The following is a 25,634-nucleotide window of genomic DNA, read 5'->3' on the forward strand; positions in this document are numbered from 1 at the left end:
TTCAACTGCTCCTGGTTTATCTAGACCACATATTTGTTTACAGCAGTAGCTGGGAAGAACACTTACGCCACCTAGACTTGGTGTGGAATGCCTACAACTTCACCACCTGACATGCTCTTTGAAGAAATTTCAATTTGGTGATGAGGTGTCGTGTTTGGGCTATGTAATCACACCCACAGGTAATATTCCGCAGCAGCAACACCTATGGGCCATCATCGAACACAGACTCCTGGGTCAAGAAAAGAGCTGTAGAAGTTCTTCAGCACCTGCAACTGACTGTGAGAATATAGCCCAAGCTTTCCGCATTGCTGACTAACCTGCTGTAGGGGAAACACTGCACATGGGCCAGAAATTGCACAGCAAGCCATCAAAGCTGTTCAGAAGGCCTTCAATTGACCATTGAAGTTTTGTTGGTCAGATCCAGAGCTTCCTACAATCTTGCACACCAGCCAGCAAGAATTGGGAGCTGTACTTCAACAGCTAGCCAAAAACGGGGAGCCAGCTCCTCGTATGCCAGCTCGAAATTCTGATGCAGAAAAGAAATATCATTCCAATGAGCTTGAATGCCTTGCCCTGGTGTGGGCAATCAAACACTATCAATCGTACCTTGAAGACTGAACTTTCATCCTCAGAACCGACAACAAGGCTTTGATATGGCTAAGGCAGGCCACCAGGCAGAAAACAAAATATGTTCACTTGGTCTTACTGGTTGAAAGTTTCAAGTTTACATTAGAGCACTGTCCTGGCCGGGAGAATGAACTACCAAAACTGTTGTCAAGAGAACTGGTGGAAAAAAATATTACAACAGTGTGGGAGAAGTTAGACTGCATCTGAGTGAACGTGGCCAAGAAGAGTGAAGCAGTTACACCCCAACTGCAAGAAGTCATTGCCACTTCTCTGTTTCAACAGATGTGGGAGGCACAAAAAGCCGATCCAGAATGCCATTGATTATGCCAGGATTCAAATTTAGCTCAGACACTCACCTTGATGAGTGAACAAAGACAGCATTATTTAGCATTAGGGCAAGACCCTGACCAGTGGGAATGTACGTCCCACTCGCCAACTGCTTGTCTATCATAAGACACTACTACAACGTTCTTGAAGTCAGTCAACCCTGGAGCAGAAGATACTTGGCGGGTGATCTGCCACTACTATGATTGGCAGGGCCTTATGAAAGACGTTTGAAAGTACATCCAGGAGTGCCGCACACGCACCTGATACAAACAAGCCAAACCCTCCACCAGATAATCAACAACCTTGAAGGCCTCCAACTACAACTAGGTATTTGAAGTATTGGACTCATCCGGTTGTATTTTGTAGTCAATAATTGGACGTCGATTTTCAAGCAGATGAAGTTGATTTTTTGGAAAGAAATTTGTAAGCTGTTTTTTCCAGCACATTTGTTGAGGATTTCTATTTGAGTGATTACGGTGATCTCATTATAGACTAATATAGCTGCGTCACTCTGTAAAAGCTAGACTTCAATATTTTATATTTTTATGTCAAGCAAGTGGTATGAGGTTTCTAGAAGTTTTGATTTTTCAATTCTTTTTCCCATTCTCAGATGACTTTGTTTAGAAAAAGGTTGAAGAGAAGCGAAGAAAGGTCTTATCAGATGCCAGTTTTTATCAAAAACGGCTCAGATATTTTGCCCATGAATTTTACCTTAGAGGTAGTAGCGGCAAGAGATTGTTTGATGAATTTCAGGGTTTTTGGGTTAAGTTCTTGCTCTTCGAGGATGAAGACAAGGGACTATCAGTCAATCAAATCGTAGGTCTTCTTGAAATCAACAAAAATGCAAATTATCAGGCTATTTCTGACTGTTTTGTATTTCAAAATTGTTTTTAAATTGAAAATTTGTTCGGTGCAGGATGGACTGGGACAGAAACCAGCTTGGTATTCCCAATTTTGTGTTTGAGCTGTTCTTGTGTTCTTTGCAGAAGACAAGATTAGAAAATTTTGTATGCAACTTCAAGAAGGGAGATAGATACCTAGACAGTTCGTTCACATCTGTTTTGTCTCCCTTTTTGTGTCGCAAGTGGATGAAAGCACATTTCCAGTCTTCAGTTTTTCTGTCTAACAAATTTCTGTTATGATTTGTGTGAATTCTGTGAGGAAGTTTATTGGAGGTTTTTCAGTAGGTCAGTGATGAAGCCATCTTCTCTGCATGCTCTAATCTTTTTGAGTCTATGGATAGCCTCTATGTTTTTGAGCCTGTGGATCTCCTCTTGCACGGATGATAAGAACATCAGGAAGAAAATATTGACAATGCTCCCTGACTGACTTTAAAAGACATTCAAGATGAATCTGGAGGATCAGACTACATTGCAAGGAAAGTTAAATGCGTCATGTCTTGATCCTAAACCTGGTAGAACTTTAAATTTTGAAACAGTAGAAAAAGTAATTGATCTGTATGTGAGTGAGGAAATAAGTCGAATGATGCCTGGAAAAAATGTTATTTCTCTTCAGATAAATGGAAGATGAGAGCATGTTCAGAAAAAATGAATTACTATAACTTATGGTTATGCATTGTAGAATGAAAGAACTGACAAAAGGTGATAGACCAATTAAGTCTTACAAAGATATTATAACATATGCAGTGTGTGCTACTTTGGAAATTACAAAAATTGTCCTGGATTTGAAGAAGTCAAGGGAAGAATTGAGGAAACTTTTGAGCTCAACTGCATTGCGAACATCACCTACAAACAGTGGATACAAGTTGAAAAAAGAACATCTCTTGAGACATTAGTTAAACTTACTGAAGAATTCATATACTTTTTGAAAAATTTCTGAAACTTCTTCAATACTCATTTGTTGCTGCTCAACTGTCCCCTTACCTCACCCATCTGAAGCAATCTCTGAAAGATGAATATTTTGTAATCTGCAACTTCACTGAGAACTATTCATTCATTCTCCAGGATGCAGGCTAAGGTTTCCACTGGAACAATGCACAGGCAACAGTTCACCCCTCACAATATATTTCCAAGATCCAACAACAAAAACCATGCTGCATACATCTCTTGTCATATTTTCTGAGTGTCTCACACATGACAATAGCAGTGTACCTTTTTCAGAAATATTTAATTGGTTTCATTCAGTCTCATTTTACCACAAAACCAAGCCTGCAATGATACTACATGATGGTGCTGCCTCTCAGTACAAAAACAGACTCAATTTTCTCAATCTCTGTTACCATGAATCAGACTTTGGGATCAAAGCAGAGTGGCATTTTTTTGCCACATCTCTCTTGGTAAAAGTACTAGTTATGATGTGGGAGGGACTGTTAAAAGACTTGCAAATGAACAAAATTCAAAAGAAGACTTGCAAAGTCTTCAAATGAACTACAATGACCAGATCATGATGACAGTTGTATGATAGCTATTCAGCAGCTGGCTTGATATCAGGTAAAAGTGTACAAGGGGAAAGACACCAGGGAGTCATATGAGAAGATGTTAGATGACTGGCAGGCCCATTGGGATACAGCTAATACATGAAGGTGGACACACAGGCTGATCCCTGACATATGGTCCTGGCTCTGGAGACGATTTGGGTGAACCAATAGGGTTCACCCAATTCCTGACTGGAATTTCGAGTGTACTTTCTTGGCAGAAGGTGGGCCAATGACGATGTCTCTCCTTATTGTGATGGAAGGGACACGCCTGAGCATGTTGTATGTGAGTGCGTCAGATGGATGAGAGAAAGCCGTGAATGCGAGCTACGGGTTGGGCCACTGGCAGTGGACAACATAGTTAACAGAATGCTCAGCAACGAGGGTCGCTTCGAGATTATAAAGAAATTGATCGCCTTGATACTACATCAGAAGGACTGGTGATGGAGAAGGACTGTACTTGCATGGATGGGCGGTGGTGATGAAGCATGGGTACTCTGGATCCCCCGAGCTCGAAGGTACCTCCCGGGGCAAGTAATGCTTAATTGCGAGTCCAGCCCATCTGTGCCCATTATCTAAATTTATGCCTGTTCTACTGACCTTCTACTGTTTTTGTGGCATTTTGTAAGACCAACATAAGCTGTTTTAACAAAACTTGAAAATATGTATCTGGAATTTTAACTGTAGGTTCCCTTATGGATAAATAAGTATTTCAGCTTATTATATATGTAATAATTTTTTTTAATTACAATATTAAAATTAAATAATAAAAAAAAATATCATAAATACAATTAGTTTAACAGATTTATTTTCAATTTCTTGAAAAATTTATGACATGTGATGAGATTTAGATATTTCAATGTGATTCAGAAACTAGGCACAATCACTCAGAAATACCAAGGATAAAAAGTGTGAAAAAGCAAGTTAACGGCTATGATCACCGTTTTATTTATTATGAAGGCATCATCATGACTATTTGGATACCTGAAAGTAAAATTAATCAACAGTATTATCTGTAATTCCTAGAAAGCTTCAACAAAAGAATGAGAAGAAAATGAATGAATTAGTTCATCAGAGTACAATGAATACAATAAATGTTAAAAGATAAGTATTTATAAATATATTTTACAAATAAAATCCTGACATTTAATAGCTAAACATAGCAGTAAGTATGGGGCTCCAATGGAGGTCAAGTAACAGGATAATATTAAGGAAATGAAAAAAATTATTGTTTGAAGAAGACACTGGGTATCTTCTGAGATACTAGGAAAACATAAAGCACATGTTGGTTAAGTTAATGAGTGGAATAAAATTATAAAAAGAAAATGGAGAATGAAAATTCGAAGCAAAAAAGTACACAGTAGTGCAAAATTGACGGTTCTAACCGTAATCAATAACGTCAACCCCTTCTGCTGTCACAGCCATACCAACTCCCTAGACTGCAACGTCACCCCCTCTGACGTCACAGACACGCTTACTCCCCCTACTGATGTCAGGGAAAAACCCGTCTCTAAAATCAGAAAAAATGTAGACGTGCTTGCCGACTTTCCTTTACTCTTGTTTAAAAAAAGTTATCTAATTATAATTCATTTGCGTCACACTAGTTTACTAGTTTATTTGAGAGTTATCTCAATGACATGGCCAATGGTTTTATATAAAAGCCCGCTAAATTTGTGCAAGTTCATATTACGTATTTACTGTGTTAGTATATTGTGTTACGGTGTGCTCCGTTTTATCTTCATCTTTATTATTTTACAGGTTAAGCGAAATATTTTAATAATTAAATATAAAATAATTATCCATTTTAAATAATATTTTTTCTATATGTTTAATTCCAGCGATAAATAATAATTAAATATAAAATAATTATATACAGTTGAATTAATAGAATGTCGTTTTTCTTAAGTCTAGTTTATTATGATAGTAAATAAAATTAATACTAATACTAACACACTGTTTTATTAGATTTAAATATATGTTTATATAATATAAGTTTATAATATATATTATATGTTCTGTTTTATTTTATTACAGCATAGACTTATTTTAAAAATTACTGTGTATTAAAAAGCTAAATATTTTTTTCTTTTACAGGATCTAAGCATTCAGAATTAGATTCATTAATCTTAAATCAATTCAGCAGTATATTTCATTAAAAGTAAGTATTTGTTTAAAAACTACTTTTTGAATTCAAATACTAACAAATTATTTTATTAAATTTAAATATACATATTTTTTTAAATTTTATTCCAGTATAGACTTGTTTTATAAATTACCTTGTATTAGAGAGCTAATTTTTTAATCAACATTTGTTTTATTTTAAAATTATTTAATGTTTATTTATATTATTTTAGTTGTTCTATATAAGATTTTATTTGAGTTTGAATTTAATAGTAATATATTTGTCATTTTCTTTTTCATTCAGAACCTTTGAACCAGTTACTAAAATGGCATGGTGTGTAGGGGAGACTAAATATCTTCTTTTTTATTTCAACAAGATTCACTTCTATTTTAAAAGTAAGTTATTATGATTTACCATTTATTTTATAAAATGTGTTAACAAAAGAGAATTGAATTCTGTGTAATAAATGTATATGCAGTTGAAGAACAGGATGATGAAGATAATTATGTGGATGATGATAATGATGAAGTATGTAGTGGTTGTGCTACTATTAGTCCTGAATGTCAAACCATGACTTTGTCCCAGATGATCCTTTTAGTTTAGAAGATTTGTTTGATACTTGTAAATGATTATTCCCTGACTGTTTAATAGATATGGTATTTCACCCTATAGATGCTGAGGAATGTGAATGTTTAGATCTAGAAGAATATGAAAATGAAGTGGAAATGGAAGTACCTTTTGCAGTTAGAAAAATAGTGGAAAATCCTATTCCAGTTTCTGAAATATACCACCTGTTACACTGTGATGGTTACATATTTGAGTGAGATTACATATTTTTAATCAGTTTATTAGATTTAAATATATATGTTTTGTTTTATTTTATTTCAGCATAGACTTGTTTTAAAAATTACTGTGTATTAAAAAGCTAATTTTTTTTCTTTTCCAGGATCTAAGCATTCAGAATTAGATTCATTATTCCTAAAATCGATTCAGCAGTATATTTCATTAAAAGTAATATTTTTTTAAAAACTACTTTTTAAATGGGAATACTAACAAACTATTTTATTATTTAAATACATACATATATATATATATATTGTTTTTATTTTATTCCAGCACAGACGTTTTTTTAAAAAAAATACTGAGTATTAGAGCTAATTTTTTTTTTTTAATTAACATTTGTTTTATTGTAAAATTATTTAATGTTTGTATGTATTATTTTAGTTGTTCTATATAAGATTTTATTCGAGTTTGAATAAAATAGTAATATACTCGTCGTTTTCTTTTTCAGGCAGAACCTTCGAACCATTCGCTAAAACGGTGTTGTGTATTGAAGTTTATCTATACTTAAAACATTTAATTACAAACAAAGGTAAGTGGAATTTCATTTAGAAATAGTTTTTAAGTAATTTTAAATATATAGTTTGTTAGTTTAGTTCATTATTTTACAGATGTCACAAGACATGTTCATTTCGGATGAGCAGTTGAAGGATACTGTTGACTCCGTACTTGATGCCGATTCATCTACCGATTTAGATTCTGCTTCAGATTCTCAAAATCAACAACCACTGTCAAAAAATAGGTCCATTTCTGATGAGCAATTAAGGAATGCTTTCGATGCTGTCCTCGATGAAATTCAACAACCATCGGCATCTACTAGATATCAACGTCGCTCTTCACCCTTTCTCCTTCTCGTAGAAGATTAGTTTTTGAATCTAGTAGTAGTGAGGGTAGTGATCATGATGATGTAACAATTACTGTATCATGATACAGTACTGTTACATGATGATGTAACTGTTTCAACAGCTATTCGTTTAATTACGGAAATAAAAAATGAAACTAATGGACTTCAGAATCTAGTAACAATAATGAATCCCAATGGGCTGAAGATGGATGAAATTAGTTGTTAAATGTTGTAACGGAATGAGTCTAACAAGAATTGGCAAATGCATTATCTGAGAACGAAAAATGTTTTGCTTCTTCAAAATGAGGCTTCATCCTTTTCTTCACACACCACCACTAGAATGGAATTCAGTGTTGAAAGCACTGTTAATAATTTGGTAACTATTTTTTTAAATAGTTTCTACATTTATTTACGAAAAAAGTTTATTAAATTGAGAAGATTTTTTATTATTTTTCAGACGGGGATCTTTATAATACTTATGCAACTGCTACACATGCATTTAATACTGATATAAATAAAATAAAGAACGTATCTATGAAATTAACTCGTTTTCCTATCAAGGAAAAAGAAAACCAAAATGTATCTCGGTAGTTTGAAAGATAATGTTGTTTCGTCGTTTGAAGAATATTTATTTAAAGGAAAACGCAATTCATTTTTGAATTTTATAGTAAATGCAGGTTATAAAAATGAATAAAAGAAATACCTGTTTTAGAAGGAGTGAATTTAATTCGATGTATTTTTTGTAAGATTAACGGTGCTAAATTTATTACAAATACTTATGGACATCCAATTTGTATTATAAGAAAATAGTTCTTCCAATTACTTGTTCGATATGTGGAGACAATTTTTTTCTTTAATAAATGCTTTTTTAAAACGAGTATGTTTATTCTGCCATTTTTTTTTCAGTATGGTTGTGAAACAATAATGGTCTATATAACATTTATCCTTGTATGAAATTGAATGAGTTGTCTTTTTGCTTAAAAATGAAGCAGCAGAAATAGAAATGGATGAGGATGAAAGGTTCATAGATCTTAGCGAAGAAACGATTAAGATTAATCCTTTGCAAATTTTGTCTTATCGAAGACATAAGCATAATCTTTATACCATGGGATCATAACTCATGTAAGCAATATGCAAAAAAGTTATTTTCAGATGAAATAAGTAGAGAAGGTAATCCGTGTTTACTCTGTACGAAGCGAGTTACATTAGCAAATAGAATTCGCGAATAAAGATAAATTTAATTCGATTAGTTACTGCATGCGATTAGTATACCTTAATAGTATTTAATCATGTATAAACATTTGATGTTATTGGTTGTTTCAGATCGATGCAGGAAACAGAAAATGATACGATAGATGAATTAATCAGAAGACTGCAAATGTCTAAATAGGAATTAGAAAAAAAGAGTTCGATTTAAAACTATGGGATAAGTAAACGACTGAGCAATATTAATCTAAATAATGTTTTTCCCGTTTGCGGCGCTAAGTAAAAAAAATCCGCTCTATTTCAAAATCTGATTTGAAGAAATTTCGTATTCAACAATACGAAGAAAAATGTATGTGTGTTGACTGCGGTTTTGTTTTTGATTTAGGAACTACTTTTCTTTATGGCTGTTTAATTCATTACGAACTCAAACCTAAATGCGATGCAATCGAAGAGGTTTGAGTGTTATAGATTCGTTAGAAATGGTGATGTATTTGATATATTATTACGTAATACATTTGAGGAACGGCCGAGAAAATTTCCAAGTATTGATGATCTGTTAGAAACAGGATTCTACTTCACCAGCGTGCTAGATGCTGTAGCATGCGTAGTGCGAGTTATTTGAGTGGATGGATGAGATGTCCCGTTTGAGGAGCATAAACATGCATCGGAAAATTGCGTGTTGGTTAACAAGTATAAGGCGAGTTGTTTTATGTTGTATTCAGGCGCGTGCTGTTGTAGTCGCGGTATATAAGCGGATTTCTAAGCTTTCTAAGCGAATGTTTTTGTGTTATTTGTTTTAGTTAATGGCCGATCGTAGGTGTATAAGAAACAATGAGCTCGTCTTCGTCTGAGTCCGAATATCTTGTCCTAGAGAAAACGGATAAGGAGGGGTCTACCAACGAAGAAACTGATTGCGAATCCGAGTCCGACATCTCAAGCAATTCTTGGATTATCGGTTTCGTTTCAAAAGGACAAATAATATCAATAAATCATTTATCTATTAAAAAACAAATTTCCGTTATCAATAATTTAGATTACAAAAAGGGAAATACTTTGGTAATAAAACAGAAGTTGTGAAACTGAATTTGCTAGTTATCAAATACGAAAATTTACGTAACAGATTTTCAGAATGGAATTTTTGTCTCATATTACTTGTAACATCGTATCTTTTGACTGTATTTAAAAAATATATAAATAAATAATTATTTTTGATATAATTGCTTTATTTACCCTTATTTGTTTCAATTAGTATATATAAACTATGGACAGTGTTCCAAAAAATAACTTGACGCTGAACTATGAGCTTAGAAGAAGGTACTGCAAAAGAGCTTCACAAGCAAACTCGCAGAAATTTTTCGACAAGAACTTAAGGGTACCAGGCTGATCTGGTAGAGATGATACAATATTATAAGATAAATAGAGGATATAAATATATTCTCACGCTTATAATTTTTTTCAAAATACGCTTTCGCTTTCCCATTAAAGAGTAAAAAGGCTAAAGTTGTAAAGGTAAATTGAACCTATGTTTCAAAAATATAAAATGAAACATTTTTAAACAGATGATGACAGTGAGTGGTTTAACTAAAAAATGAAAACATTACTTTCTGTTTGATAGAAATCGTTATTCAACATTTTCTGATAAAATGCCTAAATTGTTGAGCGGTTCAGTAGGACCCTCAAATCTTACATGTGGCGTAAATTTACCGAGCAGAGAGCTTACCGATGGGTAAGTATATTAGATGAAGTGATCAACAATTGTATCAATAGGGTGCACAGAACTACATGTTTTAAACCTAAAGATGTCTCATAAAAATCAACGCAGTGTTGCCAAATATATCAAAAGTTGCAAAAAACGCCGACCGCGTACGGTTGCAAGTAAATTTAATGTAAAGGATTAGGTAAGGATAAGTAAGTTATTTGCAAAAGGATATCTTCCGAATTGGATGATTGAAGTTTTTACAATCTGTAAGGCAAAAAATGACACAACCTATAACGTACGTTCTTAATGATAGGAAGGGGGAAATTGTAAAGGGGAGTTTTTATACGGAAGAATTTAGTAAAATCAAGTATGGCAACGTGTACTTGGTGGAAAAAGTGTTAAAGAAAAGCGGTAATAAACTATTTGTCCATTGCTTGGGATTCGATAAGAGGATACGTGGATAAAATAAATTAGACTGTTAAAGTATGTTCAGTAGCAAAGATGAATGTCGATGAACAAGATCGTAAGTTAACGGTAATTAATTTTGACCGTTTAGTAGGTGATGCCGATTTTAATTCGAAAAAGAGTCCTTTTTTCCAAACAATATTAGGTGTTTGAAATAGCTCTTTCAAATTCTGGTAAGAACAATGCGGTTTTCAACCTTTTGTTTGACCCTAGAGGGTTGAGATTTAGCGATGTATGTGTTTTCCAATACGTTGTACCAACTAAATATTTATTTTTAAAACGTTTGCTAACCGATGTTGAAGGAATAGGTTACAATCCTTACAGTGATAACGATGTTATTGTAGCACCTGAAGAAACAAAACCACATTCGATAATGATTTTCGACGATGTAATATGCCAAAAACAAAACAACATTGCAAAATATTTTACTACTGGACGACACAATAATTTCGATGTGTTCTATATGAGCCAGACGTATAGCAAAATCCCCAAAACGTTTGTTCGTGACAATGTGAATTTTCTTATGGTCTTTCGACAGGACGAAAGAAACCTAAATATATATCACGATCATGTAACACCTGATATGTCGTTTGAAAAGTTTAAATAAATATGTAACGAGGCTTGAAACCGGACAAAAAATGCGTTTTTAGTAATTGATAAGGAAAGAGATATTGATAAAAAGCGATACAGATTTAATTTCGATACGTTTACCGGAAAGCTTGAAAAAGCCCGAAAAAGCTTACACACTAGCGTATAGGCTGGCGTACAGGCTTTCCAAAAAGTACTTAAACCGAGTCCGATGGTTATTGCGTATAGTAAAACGTTGAACGGCTTTCCTGGAAGACCACAGGGGGATCACCGCGAAGATCGCAGATTCGCAGGAGTATTAAAAGAAAGCACGCCGAATTGACAAGAGGCAGGATCGATCCCATCTGAAGCTGCAACAAGACTTTAACTCGCTTACTGAACCTTTGATTAAGCTCGCTGAATAGATCGGTTTTGAAGAGGGCAAGGCAAAGCGACTGAAAAAATATATACACCTGAAAGTTCGTCCGCCGCCGCGAGAGTGCCGAAGAGTTGAGGAAAAAGAGGAGCTGGATTACCGCGAAATCGAAGAGGTTCGACATGGGCGCTATGTTCAATCAGTTAACTGAATAAGGTAGGATGAAGTACAGAAAACGTTCGTCAGGCGAGGTCGGACAAGGAGAAAAACAGTCGTTTAGCAAGTAATACCAGAAGATGGATACTTCCGGCTTGCACCCCCTGGAATTAGTCTCGTCGCCTGACACGGCCGACAATGAAATGAGAGGCGTAAGACGACGGAATGTCGCTGAGATTTATTCATTACACGACTCGTCGGGCTGATAAAATAGAAGAGATTGAGCCGCGATCGAGAGCTGAACACGAAGAATCTTTCGACTGAACCCACAGGTGTATGCAGCAGTTGCTGCATACACCTGACGGGAAAGTAAGTCTGTTAGGACTAACATTAGGGAAGGGCTGTCGCAAGACTATATGATTAACGCCATTTTGGACACAAAAAACAACACGGACAACGTGTATGATGGCGTTCACTTTGACGGGAATCAACTGAAAATCGGTGATGCGATCATAGACTTGAAAATAGCAATATCCTCATAAGAGAAGTGAAGTATCATGAAGAGTAAACGGCTGTTCAAATTCCTCTTTAAGAAACGACCCTCGATGTACACGACTTGGAAAAACAAATTTTGATTGCGACAAATGCACACAAAACAAATAATTCTGCTCTGGACTGGATGAAGACCAATATGTAGATATAAGCAAGCTGTTTCCACCCATCGCTTTTAAAAAAACGACAAGGTTTAATGCCTTCTGCGATGACCTTGACCGAAAAATCGAATAGGTTTATTCTCAATGTCCTAATAAAGTCTATGAGAGGTTAAAAAGTAGATAGCATCAAAGAAGGCCGGCAATACGGCTCACGATAATGAAATCATATCGATAATCGAAGAACCGAAAGAACGAGGGATGATAAAAGGTGAGAGAGCACTGCAAACGACTCATTTTAGAACAAGCCAATCAATAAGTTTGAACAGACAGAATTTGGTTCGAATCCAGTTCGGGATCACGGACAAAGGCGATATCGATGGTCGCGATAAAAGAATGTACAACCTAGCGTGTGAGGAAAATTACGATGACGCCGTCAATATGGACGATTGCATGACTTCATCGAGCAGTACGCTAACAATTGTGGTTTTTTAGCGCTAAAAACGCAGCTCATCTAGACAACGAAAACGATCTGACAACGATAAGATATGCGCGGTTTCTCGTCCAGCAGAAATTCGACATTTTTGGGTAAGTCATCATTAGAGTCGAAAGTATGATTGGAAAAACAAAGACACCCTTTCAACAAATAAAAACGAAAACGATCCTGCCGTTTGATTGCGGTTAAACGAAACTACCTCCCTCTCAAGGCTCACATACCGGGCTACCAGTACTGCGGTCCTGGGACCAAACTACAAAGATTTTGGAGAGGCGATCCGGATACAAACTCGCTCGATAAAGCCTGTAAAGCGCATGATATAGCGTAAAGCGTTTACAGCGATTCTCGACGAAGAGTGCAGGCTGTTAAAGAGTTAGCAGAAAGAGCCTGGCAGACGGTGTCCGCACCTAATTCTAGCTATACGGAGAAGGCTGCCGCGTGGGCTGTAACAAACACCATGATATTAAAAAGCAAATTTGGTGGAAAACTGAAGAAAAAAAGGGACGCGGAGAAGAACCGTAAAGAAAAAAGGGAAGGGCGTTTACCTCGAGCCGTACTGTTCAAACACAGAGTGCGGTTTAAAAAACGTTGGCCTGCAGGCCGCGTTTATATGTCGTCGTCAAGGCGTATGAAGGCGATAGAATTACTGCGCAAGCTTTCCAATCTCCCTTTGTTGAATTTAAAGCTGATGGGGTTGGCGCGTAAAGTTAATATATCATAGTTCAGAGGGGTCTAACCCACCGGGTTGGTCTAGTGGTGAACGCGTCTTCCCGGATCAGCTGATTTGGAAGCCGAGAGTTCCAGCGTTCAAGTCCTAGTAGAGCCAGTTATTTTTACATGGATTTGAATGCTCGATCGTGGATACCGGTGTTCTTTGGTGGTTGGGTTTCAATTAACCACACATCTAAGGATTGGTCGAACTGAGAATGTACAAGACCACACTTCATTTACACTCATACATATCATCCTCATTCATCCTCTGAAGTATTATCTAAAAAGGGTAGTTACCGGAGGCTAAACAGGAAAAAGAAAGAAGTTCAGAGGGGTCTTCATGCGCGATACTTTAATCCGCATACTAAAATAAACTTTCTGCGCGACTAAAATAAACGAATCCCATTGGGGAATAGTGAACCTTGACAACGTCATCATCCGGGTGCACATTGGGTTTGCTATAAAAATTGAGGTGCAAACGTGGTTTTATTTCGATAGTTATGGAAATCTACGCCCGCCTAAAGTTAGTTCATTACTTTTGATTAGCGGGGAGAAATTCGACGTTAAATATAATTTAGACGGTAGTCAAGGTTTTGATTCAGTCGTCTATGAGCATGTGTTTTAATTTTTTAATTGTTCTGTATGATCGAAAAATCATCCGTTATCCGCAGATATTTTCCACCGATTGAACTCAGAGACACTGCGTGGGAATTCGGTCGCATCGATTTCATGTCTTACAACATTTAAAACGTGGAAAAATAACGTTTTATTACGGCGATGGCAAAACGATAAAGCTAACCCCAGAGATGTATAAGATCGCGGGATTGAGAATGAAACTGAAACATGCGATGGGCGATTGCAAGGAAGATGAACACAGAGAACACAGAACCGAACGCAACTGATGATAAAAAACAGAAACAGCAATTTCGCAGTAAAAACATTCCTCCAGAATGTTGATTAAAGATCATGGTCGATCTTACGTTGCATTACAGGATCTTTTGCCTTACAGTAGTAGATTTTACAAAACCCTACTCTTTTGCTATTTGACGAGGTGACCCTATCGGCTTACATGTGGAACCTATCTCAGAGACCGGTCACTGTTTCATCTGTAAATGCAATGCCCATAACATTTAACATCGACTGGGGTTCGTACGTGGGCGAAGGTCATATAATTCACGAATGTTTCCTAACGTTGGACAGGGATATAAAATAACTGAAGTGCCGCACAGCGTCATTTACTTACCGGTCAACACCAAGTCCATACGAAATATAACCGTGCGCGTGTGCAACAAAGAATCGCAGCTTATAAATTTCAGACAAGGAAGTGACCATGAGACTACATTTGAGACGAAGAAACGATGGGGTTGATTTTCACCCATGATGTTGAATATAAATCTGTACCTAAAGCACCGTCGTCGACAAAAAATTTAAACGGTTAACATGAAAGAACGTGTTTTCTGGAATCTTTAGGTTTCACGGTTATACAACAATGAGCGGGCAGATAACAAATATAGACTGCGAACGAGGTGTTCGATGAAACCATTACGGGTAAAGAGTACCATACCCATTATTCTTATGCGGCTACGACTTTTAACAACAGAGATGAGATAGGAATTCCCGTTCAGCAACAAGATGTGTACACGCTTCCATGCAACAGTTATCAGCACATCTACGGAACGTACGGCGACGTCAAAGGTGAAACTGATGCAACACTAAAATTATGCAATAATTTCGGAGCGTTTCTTTTCGACGAGATCCGGTACGAGATAGCAGGACAAGAAGTCGATAGGGTGAGAAACGTGGGCGTAACTTTTCCTATGAAAAATGCTCTTTCGCTCAGAAATTCGGAAAAAGACCACATATTTACGGCGAGTTGGTATTCTGTCGTAGAAGATATCCTTCCGTCTGGTTACATCAGCGGGGAATCTGGCAAGTTTAGCGTAATACTACCGCTGAAGATGCTCTTAGGTTTCTTCGAGGACTACAACAGAATATTGCTGACCGTGAAACAAGAATTTATCCTGCTTCGAGCTTCCACCAATAATAACGCGGTGGTTGTTCCAGCTGGAAAAACGTTCTCTTTTAAAATCATGAAAATCGTATGGAAAATACCGTACGTGAATGTATCAGATGAAAGGCGGTTTTCGCTCCTCAGGCCCGTCGACAGATGCACCCATTTGTATGACTTTCCGGAGATGGAACTTGCATGAATATCCGTCTCTGCCTAACGGAAAAGACACTTTACGGGCGGTGAAAACGATTCAAGCAGAAAAACCTCGTTATATAATTGTAGGATTTCAAACTTAAGAAAAGAAAATGCAACTAAAATCGCTTCCTATTTTGATTCCATTTCAATTAAAAACATCTGGTTGTATCTGAATTCGATATACCTATCCGTACGAAAACATTCAAGGAGATTCGCTATTGTGTGAAATGTTTAAGTTTTTATCGATCTTACTAAAACAGAGTCTGAAGAAGCATTAATCGTTTCAAGCAAATATTCTTGTATACCGTTGATCTTTATAGATTGTTCGAAACAGAACGATACTTTGAAAACTGTTACAGTCGATATAATCATTGAGATCGAGACCTCTATCCCCATCCCTGAAAACAGGACAGCATATTATTTAATGATAAGCGAATGTGTTATGCAATACACGCCTTTAACAGGGACAGTAAGAAGCGTTTCTTAACCAGTTCAGTTCACGGTCTGTCAGCCTCAACAGGGGTTCCTTCGTAGTCTACTTTAATTGTTTTCACATATCTGGAATTTGAGGTAACGTGTACCTCAAAGAATTAACGATCATTTCTCTGGAGGGGCATCAATTCTAACATCATTTATTTAAACCACCTTTCGACTACTAGGATATACTGCCTCAATCTACTAAATCTAAAATATAGCACTTTCAAAAAGAAATAGGCAATTGGAATTACGGATTCAAGGTTACCATACATCTTTAAGTTTAGGACCTAATTTCACAATATATGCAAAAGGTAGACAAGAAAACCTTGGTAAAGCATATTCTGAATGAAAATCGCTACAAGGTGGAAGATTCCGACGGCTGCGATTATCTTCCAATCAACACATTTACCTGTAAAACAGAGAAAATTTGTTCTTTTGACAAAAATCATGACTGCTATGAATGCTATGTGGCTGACATGTGGTGGAACAAGGAGATCAGTTTCTACAACTTGTTGGAAAAGATGGGAAATGCTATGAATAAAGCACAAGAGTGCTATTTAAACAGTCCTGGACGAGAGGTTCTCCGCTACCTTTCCAAAATATTCATCATTGATCATTATGGTTGGTATGACCCTGCAAAGGCTTATGAAGATTTACCTGTTTACGTACAAGATCCTGAAATCAAGATACAACATGTTTCCTGAAGACTGGAGAAAAGATTAATCATTTTTTTAATTTATTTATTATATGTATTTTAAACTTAATGCCTATCTGTTTGTATGCTTTATTGACTTTAATACAATATATAATTACTTTTAGATTTTGAAAGAAAAATGAACCGATTCATAAAAAAACATTTGTTTTATTTCTAGATTAAACCACCTCTTCCTCTAATCAATAAGGTTCTTAAGTGTATTTAAATGATACATTCTAGTTGAAACATTTTCTTCAAATAATGTTTATCCCAAAAATAAAGTTTATAAAATATATAAATACGATTGAGCTATATTCCAAAATAGAAAAAAATAACAGATGTAATCAGGAAAAGAAAACTGCAATTCTATGGACACATATACAGAATGGAGAACACCAGACTAACAAAACAGATCTTCACCCTACTAAACACTCACAAGAACAAGATAACCTGGCTGAAAGAAATACACAATGACCTAGACAATAAACAATTCAATAGACTCAGATATTTTAAAAGACAAAGCAACATTCAGAAAAACAATACAGGAATTAGAGTTTCAGAAGAGGAAAACCTCACTTGTAGAAGAGAAAATGGACTCGCGAAGACAAAGAACACCACTCTAGAAAAATGAAAGAAGCGTGGGCTAAAAAGTTGATTAAGCGTGCCCTCTAAATGGGCTATTTGAGAAGAAAAAAATACGATTGATATATTATAGCATATATAAAAATGCGTTGTAAATTTAGAGAATAAATTTATTTTTATTAAAATGTAATTTTTCTTTTCTTATTCCTTCTTTATTACAAAAGGTTTAATTAAAAATAAAAGAGAAGATGGAAGAAAGAAATGAAAACTGCTTTTAACTTGAAAAATATTTATTGAACTAAAATGTAAAATAAAAATATTACAATACAATTAACAAAAACATTACAATACATTTAATCAATTTTAAGAATACAGAAATAATAGTACAATGTTTTTATAATTTAAAAAAATACATTTAATAACATTTTATGAAAACATTTAGAAAGAAAATTATTAGTCACCTTCCAGTAATTTTTACATAATATATTTTTATATTCCCACTCCAATAAGCAATCATACCCCATTTATCAATTCTTGGGATAATAAAATGTAATTGTACAGATTTTTTGTTTAATAAAATTGATAAAATATTAAAATTTTCCATTGAAGATAAGTAGAATATGCCCAGCTCATAATCATTATCTGTAAAAGTTAATGTGTCAGTGCAAACATACTTGTCTACCATATCTTAAACATACAGAAATGAAAAAAAACATTTTTTTAAAATGAAAACATACTGAAGGATTAATTTCTTCTTTATAATTAAACCTACTAAACACATTAACTTAAAAATGTAATTTAGTTTCATCCAATATGAAAATCAATGTTTAAATTCATCATCCAGTTCCATTCTGGCATTAATCAAATTAACTTCAATACAAGCATAAGCCACCAGACAGTGATTTGGTTGACTTAATATTATAATACTTTGATTTAAAATTCATTTTAAACTGAAAAGAAAAAAACAAATGAAAAATAATTTATATAAATTTTTATATATTAAATAAACATTTAAGTTCTAAAGGGGTATTGGCATGCCCCCAAGGTAGTTATTATTTTGTTAACTACATGTTTACCATTGTAAATACTTAATGCAAGTTTGTTTAGTTACAGTTTCAACCATATCTTTGAACATATCAGTTTCATTTGGACATATAGGTCTTTGTAGGTATCATCACCTACTTCACCAAACAATTTTTATAATGTTTAATATCTAAGTTTTTCACATTTTTTTATTCCTTTAGCTTTTTTGTAATCCCCTTTGTTGAAAAAGTATATTTTTGCCCTCAATCCAATATTCTTTAATAGGAACATCTGTCCTTAAATTTACCTAAAAACGTTTTATTTTTAATAGAAAAAAGAAGATGCAAAACAGGAAAATCAGATGTATATTTATTAAAAGTTTCTTCTTGTAAATCTTTAAAAATTAAGTTTCCATTTCATAAAAAAAGCTATCCGGATACATATAAAGATTAATCTTTGATCCATATTTTTTTTCATCACATCATAATGAAAATTATACATGTTTTACTAAGTTTTAATATTGATAAGCCTACATAGAGGTTTATCCAACTTGAAATTTTCTTTAGCACACTGAACAAATATTTTCTTCATATATAATCCTATCTTTAATGTTGGTTTCGCAATGAGTTTTATCAACCGCTTTTCTGACCAAGCCAATTCTAAATTGATACATTTTCTAATGTTTCCATTTACTTGCCGAATATGCCATTATTCATCAATTTAAAAAGGTCTTTTTCAAAATCGTTGGTTGCCGACTGCTGATTTATGGTATTCAAATTGATATAACTCTTTAACCAAGGAGATTGAGTAAACTGAGGCATGTTATGTACTTTCATTATTCTTAGGGAGTACTTCATTTATTGAAAGAAAAGGAAGAAGGAAGGAAGTTGTTGGCATCTAGGTAGGATAAACCTTATGTGGTAATTTATTATAATATTCATCAGGTATATACGGATTGTTTGCTTTTGCATACTTTTTAACGCAAATGGATATTCCTCCTCTAATACCCTTTTCTAAAAACATATAAATGTCATAATCTGTGATCAATTCAAGTGAAACTCACGACTTATAAAGCATAGCATCAAATGAAAAACTGGGAAGTGTGTAGTAGTATGCACAATCTAAACTCTATTCTCTTCAACAAAGTAAATTAACATTTTCAAACACATTGGCTAAAAGAAGGGCATCACATTTTAAATAAAGATCACTATATTCTCCTAGTTTTAATTTTAAAATGATCCCATACAGTTTTAGCATGAATATATCATTTTCTTTAATATCTTCTCCTATAAGAGAGCTTAAGAATTTCTTTCAGTGGTAATTCCTTTTAAGACTTCCTGTGAATTAGTGTAAGGATTCTTTTTCAAGTTACAAGATGAAGATCTTGTTTAAAAAAATATTTTAAATGATAATATTTTTCAGTTGGTAATGTTTTAACTAAATAGTCTAAACTAAATGATATAAAATGAATTGAATCAACAAAACAGATAGACATATGATTACCAACAATTTTTGTAAATGAGATATACCTTTTAGTAGTGTTGGGAATTAAATCAATTTTTTTATCATATTCTAGCTCCTTAACAATAAAATGTGAATCATAATTTGAACTGTTATGAAGAAAACCCAGAAGAAACATTTGGTTTCATCTTTGCAAATTACATTTGTTACATAATGCAGCTCTATATTGACCTGTTAAATGACAATGATCTCAAATTAATATTTGTGAACTAAATCTAACTGCACACATTTGACAAGAAATTGCAGATTCAAATGCAATTCTGTTTTCATCAGTAAAAATAATAGTTTTATTAATTTTAGAGTAATTTTCAGTTCTTTAACACATATCTGTAAGCACTGACATGAATGTTTGAAAAGCATCTTTTCTCTATATAAAAAAAGAGTTGAAGGTATTGCACTATACATAAAATCTGGAAATGATTGATTGGTAACAAAATATAAACAGAAACTCATTGGAATATGGTGATCAGTAGAAACTGTAAAAGGTCTTTTGTTGCTGGTAACATGTTGAAACAGGCTTAAGTATATACTCTAAATCAGCATAACAAACAATTGGTACTGGAAATATAAGGTGAAAATTTTTAAATTTTAACATTGGAGGTGATCCACCTTTTTCAACCTTTGGAATAATAATTTTTGCTGGTGTACTTAACTTAAATCTTTCTATATGTTAATTCATTTTCAAATCTGAATTTTTATCAGTTTTATAAAATATAAAACATCTTTTACAAATAGTAATTCTATGGTTGTTTTTGGTTAATTGTGAGCCAATCAATCTTTAAAAATCAACTATATAATAATAATAATGAAAAACTTTGTTTGTTAAAAGTAGCAAATCAAAATGTTCACTCCAGTCTTTTAAGAACACTTTTAATGGAAATATTATTCTACTCATTATATGAATAAATATTTACAGAAACATTATTCTTCTCTCCCAATCTTTTTATCTCACCTAACAGAATAGGGAAATTTATATCATGAAAATCAAATTATCTAAAAGAGTGATATACCACTTATCTACTTGTTCACAATGAACACCTTTTATGAAATGACAGAGAATAGACGATCTAAAACAGAATTCATCATCATTAATGATTATTTACCTAAAAATACACATGGTTATTAATATTAATAACCATGTGATTTTGAAGAGATTTAGGCAGTAACAGGATAAAACATGAACCTCTTAAGGAATGAAATTTATTCACTCTCATTAATATTTCATCAAATGTGATAAGTCTAACCACTCTTTCCTTTCAAAATTAGCTTCCTCCTGAAGCAATTTGTCAGTTGCATCCTGAATTGAATTATTTACATTGTTTATGCTATATACATCAGATTCTTTTGTTTTAAATACTACATCTTTTATATCACTGGTCATTGGTTTTTCATACATTAATTCTATTAATATATTAAATTTTACTGAGCTATAATGGATTAAAGATTTGCCAATATTAAAATATCATTTCTGGCATTTTTCAATGCCATCCCTACATCTGAACACACATCTTATCATTTTTATAATAGGTTAAAAGATTGCATGTGAATGCATTTTCAATGAGTGAACTCTCCATGTTGGACTGCATCCAATCTAGCTCTTTTATATCTATTGCCCATTTTCCTGTTTCAAGTATTAATCCCGCAAAAAAGAAATAAAATTTATTAAATTTAAATAAATATCATTAAAAAATTTACCTTTCTGGTTGGTTCATTTGAACCTTTCACTACTTTTTTCCATCTTTTTTCTTTTTTAAATATATAACATGACTGTGATATGAGATCATTTACTAATTCCATTTGTTCATCCTTATCATTAAGAACTATTTCCAATCTTTTTTTGTTCTTTTATACCTGTCCTTAAATAACAAACCTTCTAAATATTTTCCGTTTTTAGCTGGTGTCCAGGCCAACAACTGACAATCTTTATATTTAATTTTAATTGACTGTGAGTAAGTAAAAGGTTTGCATGGCGGAACTGCCTCTTCATTAAAAACATCCTCTGTAGTTCTTTTTTTAAATGGTTTTCATGTGACTCCATATCTCATCTACATCTGATTTTAAACATTGGAGTTTATCAGAACTCTCAATTCCTTTAGCACCCAACAGGATTTTGCTACAAGGTAATGTACTCAGTAATGCATTTTCAATATTTAACTGATTATCATAATATGCATATGTAAAGACTAACCCAGTTCTAACACACTGAATATAACTGTTTAAAATCTGAAATACAGATTTTATATTAAGAGGAAGAGCCATCACTGTTTCTTCTGCTCTATGCACAGCATCCTACCAGAGTACAACAGATGTTAACCCATATGTATAAAATAACATAATTATATCTAGTAGGGTAACTTAAGGCTCATTCAAATTGAGCTGTATCTGCTTACCAGCCAGTGGATGTTTTATACCAGATGGTCCTGACATAGGTTTAACATTACCTTCTGACTGGGTATGTAGCTCAGCAGCTTCCATACATGTAGAATGACATTAATGTTTACTTAACCAATTACCTGTTTCCTCTCATCATTGAAAATAACAATTCTTCTTGCAGGACTCATCTGCTTAAATCATAAAGATTGATTTTTAAATCAATAATTTCCTTAACTTCATCAAGTAAACTAAATATATGAAGTGACAAAATACAAAAACTAACAATAATATAAACAGATGCAGCAGCAAGTTCACTATGCAAAATATGATTGTAATCATCAGTATACAAGCATTTTAAAACTTTTATTTCATAATTAAAAATATTGATTCTACTGTACAAACCATTAGTAAGACTAATTAATTTTTTTTTTGAAAAAAATTATATGTTTCGATATATTTAGAAGTTATAAATAAACAAGTGCAAGCAAACAACTTCAGTTCTAAACTTTCAATTTTCTCTTTTGATAAACTCATTCAAATAAATAATAGCAGCAGTAGACATACTGAAATAAGAATCTTTTTTTGACAAACATCTCATCCCATTTTTAATATAAACTATTTTTATTTAAATCTGAATTAATTTCTGAAATGTTTCTTATAGTAAACTGTTATTGTTTTTTTAATAAATTTAAAAATACTCTATTGGATGTTAAATTTTCATCACAAAATGATTGTTTCATCCTGATTCTAAACAGGAATTCTGGATTCCTGAATCTGATTCTTAAAAAAATAATAATTAATAAATTTTGAATTTATTTAAATTTATTTGTTAAAAATATGTAATCTCACTCAAATATGTAACCATCACAGTGTAACAGGTGGTATATTTCAGAAACTGGAATAGGATTTTCCACTATTTTTCTAACTGCAAAAGGTACTTCCATTTCCACTTCATTTTCATATTCTTCTAGATCTAAACATTCACATTCCTCAGCATCTATAGGGTGAAATACCATATCTATTAAACAGTCAGGGAATAATCATTTACAAGTATCAAACAAATCTTCTAAACTAAAAGGATCATCTGGGACAAAGTCATGGTTTGACATTCAGGACTAATAGTAGCACAACCACTACATACTTCATCATTATCATCATCCACATAATTATCTTCATCATCCTGTTCTTCAACTGCATATACATTTATTACACAGAATTCAATTCTCTTTTGTTAACACATTTTATAAAATAAATGGTAAATCATAATAACTTACTTTTAAAATAGAAGTGAATCTTGTTGAAATAAAAAAGAAGATATTTAGTCTCCCCTACACACCATGCCATTTTAGTAACTGGTTCAAAGGTTCTGAATGAAAAAGAAAATGACAAATATATTACTATTAAATTCAAACTCAAATAAAATCTTATATAGAACAACTAAAATAATATAAATAAACATTAAATAATTTTAAAATAAAACAAATGTTGATTAAAAAATTAGCTCTCTAATACAAGGTAATTTATAAAACAAGTCTATACTGGAATAAAATTTAAAAAAATATGTATATTTAAATTTAATAAAATAATTTGTTAGTATTTGAATTCAAAAAGTAGTTTTTAAACAAATACTTACTTTTAATGAAATATACTGCTGAATTGATTTAAGATTAATGAATCTAATTCTGAATGCTTAGATCCTGTAAAAGAAAAAAATATTTAGCTTTTTAATACACAGTAATTTTTAAAATAAGTCTATGCTGTAATAAAATAAAACAGAACATATAATATATATTATAAACTTATATTATATAAACATATATTTAAATCTAATAAAACAGTGTGTTAGTATTAATATTAATTTTATTTACTATCATAATAAACTAGACTTAAGCAAAATAAAATTATTCTATTAATTCAACTATTTATAATTATTATATATTTTAATTATTTATCGCTAAAATTAAATATACAGAAAAAATATTATTTAAAATGGATAATTATTTTATATTTAATTATTAAAATGTTGTTTTGCTTACCTGTAAAATAATAAAGATGGTGAAGATAAAATGGAGCACAGAGTAACACAATATACTGGCACAGTAAATACGTAGTATGAATGTGCAAAAATTCAATGGGCTTTTATATAAAACCGTTGGCTTTGTCATTGAGATAACTTTCAAATAAACTAGTAAACTAGTGTGACACAAATGAATTATCACTAGATAACTTTCATTTTTATAAACAAGGTTAAAGGAAACAAGCATGTGTACATTTAAAAATGTTTTTTCCCTGACATCAGAGGGGGGAATTTTTTTCACCCTGACATCAAGGGATATGTGTGTGTGTGTGACATCATTGATGATGCTTTTACTAGAACCGGCATTTTTACACAACTCATTTCTTCTTATACAAAAAAAAGCAGCTAAGAAGAAACAAAAATTCATGAGGAGTTGTTAGTAATTAATTACAAATGACAAGTTCTTCCTATCATTATTTCAGAGGAATGATGTGGAATAAGGAAGTAATAACCAAGTGTATGGAGGTGCTGTTCAAGCTATTTTTATCAATTTTTATATTAAGTGATATGAATATAAAAATAAATGAATACATTATCTCTTGGCTTTAACAGACATCAGTATCAACTCAAACTGCAGCGGATAAAATCACGACTAGTAAAATTAAATCTTTAAGATGTAAGGAAATAGAAAGTATCAATGACAGGATAACTATATCAAGGAAAGTGGACATATGCAATAGCAGAGGAAAGAGTACCAAAAGCAACAAATCAGACTGGGATAAAAAGTGAAAGATAAAAAGGTTGGTAGGCAAAGCCAGGTAGTTGGATAAACTAAATATACAAAAAAGAACAGTAGAAAACAGTTATACGATCAGGTGGTGTAATAAACAACCAGATTTCAATGATTCACATTAACTAAAATGAAATGTAGCATCAGACTCTGCATAAAATCTCTTTTGAGTTTTTGTCTGCAAAACCTTACATTTTGGGTGGTTTTTCATCACAAAATTGATTTACAAAAATGAAATAAATCTTTCAAAAACGTTACCATAATTTTATTTAAAAAACAATTACTACAACTACTTATGACATTGCATGATTGTATAGGGAGAATATAATAAAATAACAGACAAGAAAAACACTATTATAATTGTTTATATATTTTTTTCAGAGGGAAAGGTATCATGAAGTCAATCCGTAAGCAGCCCTCTATCAGACACC

At 32.9% G+C, this 25,634-nt stretch overlaps 1 protein-coding gene and 1 long non-coding RNA gene across 3 annotated transcripts in view; both read right to left on the reverse strand.

Annotated features, from left to right (window-relative positions):
* The window catches only part of gwl (serine/threonine-protein kinase greatwall), a 75,435-nt gene that overhangs the window by 36,339 nt on the left and 13,462 nt on the right, over window positions 1–25,634 (reverse strand). The window lies entirely within an intron of this gene.
* On the reverse strand, window positions 17,813–24,496 carry LOC142322297 (uncharacterized). The gene is made up of 4 exons (XR_012755816.1): window positions 24,433–24,496; window positions 24,030–24,093; window positions 23,671–23,762; window positions 17,813–18,429 (listed from the first exon to the last, which is right to left on the reverse strand). It is a non-coding gene; the product is annotated as an uncharacterized LOC142322297 (long non-coding RNA).

This window comes from Lycorma delicatula, chromosome 3 (genome assembly GCF_047948215.1).
Source record: "Lycorma delicatula isolate Av1 chromosome 3, ASM4794821v1, whole genome shotgun sequence".
In the NCBI taxonomy this organism is placed as follows: Eukaryota; Metazoa; Arthropoda; class Insecta; order Hemiptera; family Fulgoridae; genus Lycorma; species Lycorma delicatula.